Raw genomic sequence first — 6,321 nt, 5'->3', positions numbered from 1 at the left:
GTATCTGGCACACAACCTGACAGAGTGTAGGTGCTCAACAGATGCTCCCTGAATGAATGTAATAATTCTATTTTCAGAATTCAATTATGACTGGATCAAGTCTGACCCATCATCTCTTTGCTCCTTTATAGGGATGAGCTCATTGAATGTCCCCACAGGCCCCAGTAGCTCACCTGTTACTCAGCTGCCACCATCTCAGCAGCAAGGCAGGCTGGTCCTCAGGCCAGCAAGCTAGAGCATGCAAGATATTATATTGCCTTATCCACACATAAATATGAGTAAGGATCTTGGCCCAGTTATAAGACAGGTGATTATTTCCATTCCTTTCTGTGGCACCTCAAGACTCGATTTCTGCCACATCTAGAACACAGAGCCTGATGAAGCTGGAGTTGGGCGTCATAGTGCCTTTTGGCCTAGGATTTCAGAGCCTGAGCTCCACACTCACATTGGGCAGCTCTTGAGCCAGCTCAAGGCTTCCAACATCTCTTTAAATCTATCCTTGAGATAGTGGAGAAGAGACCTTAGATATTTGGTGGGAGTCTACTGAGCCTGCTTTTGGTCGGTCTTTTCATGCTACTCTTGAAATTGGATGCCTTCTGATCTCTCTGGTTTTTCTGGCGTTAGCAACTCACTGCCCTGGGAATCTTTGCTGGCCACAGCGATTGCCAAGAACAGGGAATGACAGATACCTCTGAACCAGAGCCTCGTCTTATTCCTTCAGGTTTGTGGTAGACTGGGATGCCCACCATGTGTACACACATCCACAGCACATGTCGTAGGCACTCCTGGTAGTTCAGCTCCATGTTAACTTTGCTGTCCAGTGGAAAGTGGCTTGAGTGCTCAGGGATGAGTTCACCCACTTTCATGTAAGAGTCTGTATTTACTGATGGATCAAGGCTCTTGGGATTTCTGTAATTTGACTGGGTCCATTATTTCTCACCAGCACTAAATTCAGGGGGTAATCGTAATCAATTTAGGGTTTTTATTCTAGTCACTTAAAAGTAATTTTAAAAAAATTCACCTTGTCCTACATCTACTTCCCACCTGTACCTTAACAACATATTCTCTTCTGACTTACGTACTGAGTAAGTTTTGAGATGAACTTAGGGCAGGAAGTCTTCATCTGGCTGCCATGGAGGTAGATAGGTTCCCAAGAATCTTCTTCAGTAGGGCAGGTGGCCATGTCTCGGTCCCACCAGGTTTGACAGCTACATTATCTAGGGCCTGCTAAACTGCCTTAGGGAGGCCTGCACCAGAGGAGGTGGGGGTTGGGTCCCCTATTTGTTTGTAGACCCAGAAATCCTGAAAGCCCCCCAGGAGCCTATTCTTCTCATCTGTACATGTAGATGTTGACTTCTGGAGCCTTCCAGGTTCCCAGGACTGAGGCCACCAAACTAGGGGGAGGAGGGTGCTTTGGACTTGGGTAAGTGCTTCTTTCTAAGCTACTGTGAAAACGGGCCAAGGAGAAAACAAGAGATAATGAGCTCTTACATTGAATATGTTCCTCCTTTTGTGGAGGATGTTGCTTTCCCTACAGGAGCCTCCCTTTAACTTTTCTCTTCTCTCTGGCTGAGTTCCTCTGCAATTTATGGTAGAACTTCTTCCTACCATGTGTTTCTCCTGGAGTCTACTTCAATGTCAATAGTCTGTTTTCATGGATTCAACAATTCACTAATATTCAGATCTGGATTCATGGTATCTTCATACTACTATTAGGGAGAGAAAACCCTCTGCCAAAAGGGAGAGTGCACATAGTTTCTTTCTCTTTTTGAAACATATTCAGCTATGACTGGAAGTAGAGAGACAAGAAAAGAAAAGAATGTGGCCACCCAGACTAAACCATAAAAGTATAGAAAGAAGGTTCCCCCCACCATCCTCGTAAGGTGCCACGTCAAGACAAAAGTGCCTTTCAATGAAGATAGCTCAAAGTGGCTTGCTGATAACAAGTACAATCATGACATTGATGACAAAGATGAGGAGGAGGAAGATGATAATTGTAATGATGTGATCTGAGTGTTTGAACAAGTGCCGAGAATGAATTCATTTGATTCCTGAAACCTTCATACTGGGAGTGTCCAGTAGTTTCATAGCAATTGGCATCATGGATTGATCAGTAGCAGCCATTTCAACTGAGTGGAGAAGGATTCTGAGGTTACATCCAGGGTCATCTGCAGACGATGTGATGACCAATTAGTGACATCAGATGTAACCAAGAAAGATAGTGGGGAGCAAGAATTTCATATACTCACCATCCACGCCGTGTAAACCATGGTTTGTTTGCATCTCTTCTCATTCCACGGTTGAGTCATCTTAGCTGTTTTGTTTTGCATTGGGTTATTTTTGAATGTGCCATAGTTTGTTGGTCAGCCACTATGTGCTAAGCACTCTACTACATCTTATCTTGAAGACTTGAGGAGGGCTAGGAAAGTGGCCTTTTCTTACAGTAACCTTGTGTCCAGGGCCCACCCTTCTCTTTGCTTTCTGTGGGGGCACAGTCCGTTTTTCAGTGACAGGCCTGATGTCATGATGATTTCAAGTGATTTGGCCCAAAGACAACACCTACTCCCTGAACAATATCCATGAAAACTTAACACAGTAACTCGAGTGAGTCACATTTTCCCTGTGGATGTGATTTGCAGATGTCGGGATGGAACTTAACCAGGGCTGCCTTCTGAAATGGAACTTCCAGAGAGCAGCAGACTGCAGAGCTGCCTTCCCAGAAAAAGAAAAGCCTCCTCTAGACAATTAAGAGCTCTGATCACACAAATGAAGGCAAGGTTTCCAAAGAAATTGAAATAAGAGTTGAGAGAAAACGAGCGTGGAAAATCTCTTTACAGAAAGATTCAAACTCACTGTAGAGCCATGTAAAGGAATCTTTTTTTTTTTTTTAATCAAAATATGTTCACAAATACTGGCTTATTTGATTCTCATAATAACCTTGGATGTGGACTGTGGATGTGGGCCACAAAAACATTATCCTCCATTTTGTGGTTGGGAGAAGCCAAAGAGAATGTAGTGGTTTGCATCTCAGGGCACATGACTAGCAAATGATGGAAGCAGGACACCGGTCTTCTGGTTACTCCTAGACAGTGTTCTTTCTGCCTCACCCTGCCTTTACAAACTGGAGGTAGGTCACCTAAGTAGTAATCTATTTTCTTTCAGAGAGAAATGTATCTTGTAAAAAAATGAGGATAAAAAATAGTCTTAAATAGGAGCGCCTGGGTGGCTCAGTCAGGTAAGCATCCAACTCTTGCTCTCAGCTCAGGTCTTGATTGCATGGTCCGGAGTTCAAGCCCTACATTGGGCCCCATGCTGGGCGTGAAGCCTACTTAAAAAAAAAAAGTCTCAAATAAACATAAAAACGGTATTTTAGTTATATTTTATAATACATTCAAAGATTTTCTTAAGATAGAAAAACTGAGGGGCAGAGGGAAGTAGGGACAAAAGGAAGTGGAAAAAGACACAGTGGAGTGCTAGATACACCCATGACTTACATGGAGTAACAGCCCCATAGTGTCGCTTTTTACAACACAAAAGGGCGGTTATCTTTTCACAATGATAAGCAGAAATGTGGGCAAAACTTCTCCTGGGAGCTGGTGATGTTGAGGATAAACTTTGGGGTAGGAATGAGAGTTCTCTTAGCTGTGCTGAAAATGAGGGAGATCATTTCCTTTGATGTTGTAATGTTTAACTTTGAGAACTAAGCTACTGCTCTGGATTCAGCTCCTTCTTTATAATAATGGGCAATGACGACTGATGAGCACATAGAATACGAAGAGTAAGAGAAAGCATGGCAAGAGAAAACCAGAGTGGTGGCTTTTTAACACATTAGGATCATCCAGGAAGCTGTAAACCTGTCCAGCCCAGCCCTGACCCCAAACCTCTCGAGCCACCATGGCTGGGACCCTGGCAGCAGATCAGGACTTAAGAGTCTACAGGTGTGGCCAATGTGTGGCCAGTTTGAGAACACTGGTCCAAAAGATCTGTCCCAAAAGGCTGATATAGGAAAGGAAAATACACCAAAATAACTGAAATGAGATTGGGGGAGGGCCACGCAAAGTCTTCTCCTGGAAGAGAGACTGAGAACAAAAGATAGAGATGATTCAGGAGGTGAGAACGCAGGAGGGTGGCAGCTGAAGATGCCGTCTCTCTGATTCAACTTCCAAGAGCAAAGACAGAGGGGAGAACCCGGGGATTTTGCTGGAAAGTTGAGTGTAAGAACATCTTCCCCCTTTGCCTTAAGTAACCTTTATTCCAATGCAGCACTTTGAGGGCTGGGAGAAGGGTGCTAAATCCTCCGATTCATTTGGTGCTGGGCCTCACACAGCAGCAGTGTAGGAGGAATTCTCACCGGAGGGAACACTTGCTCTTATGTAGGACTCCTAAGGTTTCCCTCCTCCAAAGAAGCCAACGGTTCTGACAATGGACAGACCAGCCATAGAAGAACAGCCGCCTCACCAGTGGAGGTGACCAGCCAGGCCAGCAGGAAGCTGGTGATGGTGAGTGGGTGAGGGACACTGAGATAATGTGTGATGAGAATGAGAAAGGAAAAGAAAATGTCAGCTTTCAAATTCCTTCTGAGATGGAGTCAGGATGAGGGGTTTCTCCTTTTTTTTTTAAAAAAAAATTTTTTTTGGGGCGCCTGGGTGGCGCAGTCGGTTGAGCCTCCGACTTCAGCCAGGTCACGATCTTGCGGTCCGTGAGTTCGAGCCCCGCGTCAGGCTCTGGGCTGACGGCTCAGAGCCTGGAGCCTGTTTCCGATTCTGTGTCTCCCTCTCTCTCTGCCCCTCCCCCGTTCATGCTCTGTCTCTCTCTGTCCCAAAAATAAATAAACGTTGAAAAAAAAAAAAAAATTTAAAAAAAAAAAAAATTAAAAAAAAAAAAATTTAAAAAAAAAAAAAATTAAAAAAAAAAAATTTAAAAAAAAAAAAAATTTTTTTTTTTCAACGTTTATTTATTTTTGGGACAGAGAGAGACAGAGCATGAACGGGGGAGGGGCAGAGAGAGAGGGAGACACAGAATCGGAAACAGGCTCCAGGCTCTGAGCCATCAGCCTAGAGCCTGACGCGGGGCTCGAACTCACGGACCGCGAGATCGTGACCTGGCTGAAGTCGGACGCCTAACCGACTGCGCCACCCAGGCGCCCCAGAGGGGTTTCTCCTTTATAAATGATCTGAATGAAGGGATGAAACTTCCTTTTAGATCGATATTCGTACCAATATCACTTGTTATGGCTACACCACCCCAGGAATCCTTAGTGTCATGACCTCCCTCCCCACCCACTCCCAGTGAGTGTAGAAGCTCCCTGAGGGGCTATTTCTTATGCAGCTTTGCAGCCTTTAAGGTATACAGTTTAGCACCTCCCCAACATGTAGTAGAATCTAAGTGAAAGTTGATGGAGAAACCAATGTGTATGGGAAATACCATGGGCTAAATTAAATGGGTCCCCCTGAAATGCAGGTGCCATGTCCTGTTGCTAAGGGGCAAGCGGGGATGCCCTTTGGGGAACCCAGGTCCAAGGGATTTCTACTCTCCAACCTCATTCAGAATGGGGGCAGGGAAGAGGAGAATGGACTAGAGATATCCTGGAGGTGACATTTTAGATCATGACACTTGGAGACTCTCTGACAGGAATGTGGAGGGCAAGGCAGTAAAATGATCTTCTCATCCCTCAGGTCATGGCCAACACTTTGGGGAAGCAATTGAGGGACCACAGCACCAGGTGTCACTGCTTCCCAGAAAAGTCAGTTTGTGACCAAGTGGATTTTATGATGCTGAAGTCCTTTCTGGAAGGCCAGAGACACTTTGAAATTGGGTGTCCAAGTGGCCTTGAGAACTGGACTTTTCTATTGGTGAGAGAGCTCTTGTTTCCTCCAAAGCAGTAGGCCCTGAGTAAGCTCTTGGAACCCCCCTGAAGCCTTGGAAAACTTGCCATCTTCTGAACAAAAGCATCTCGTACATACCCTGAGGAAATAGTTACATGGAAGTTTATGCTCAGTCTCACTTTGTTTTGCCTGCAGCGTATAAAAAGTTTGCAGTGTGCATCTCCCGTGCTCTGATGTTGTGGATTAATCACATTCTGAGGTAGAGCCTAGAGCCTGGCCCTGCCTGAACTTTCAGTGAGAAGATGCAGATATATTGGTCAGGACAATTATGGAGATAGGTCAGGGCATTAGAGGCTTTGGCTGCAGGCACTGGTGATTAGGTTAGAGCCCGTTGGACAAATGGATTAGTGTTGGCTGATTGGGCTCCCTTGGACAAAGGGAAAGAAAAGACTACTTTAATCAAGACTAAGCCACATCTCCCAGGCAGTCAGCCATC

The sequence above is a fragment of the Puma concolor genome, chromosome A1 (assembly GCF_028749965.1).
Source record: "Puma concolor isolate L17-30 chromosome A1, mPumCon1.1.hap2, whole genome shotgun sequence".
NCBI lineage: Eukaryota > Metazoa > Chordata > Mammalia > Carnivora > Felidae > Puma > Puma concolor.
The sequence above is the reverse complement of the archived record's forward strand: the minus strand, read 5'-3'. Positions refer to the sequence as shown.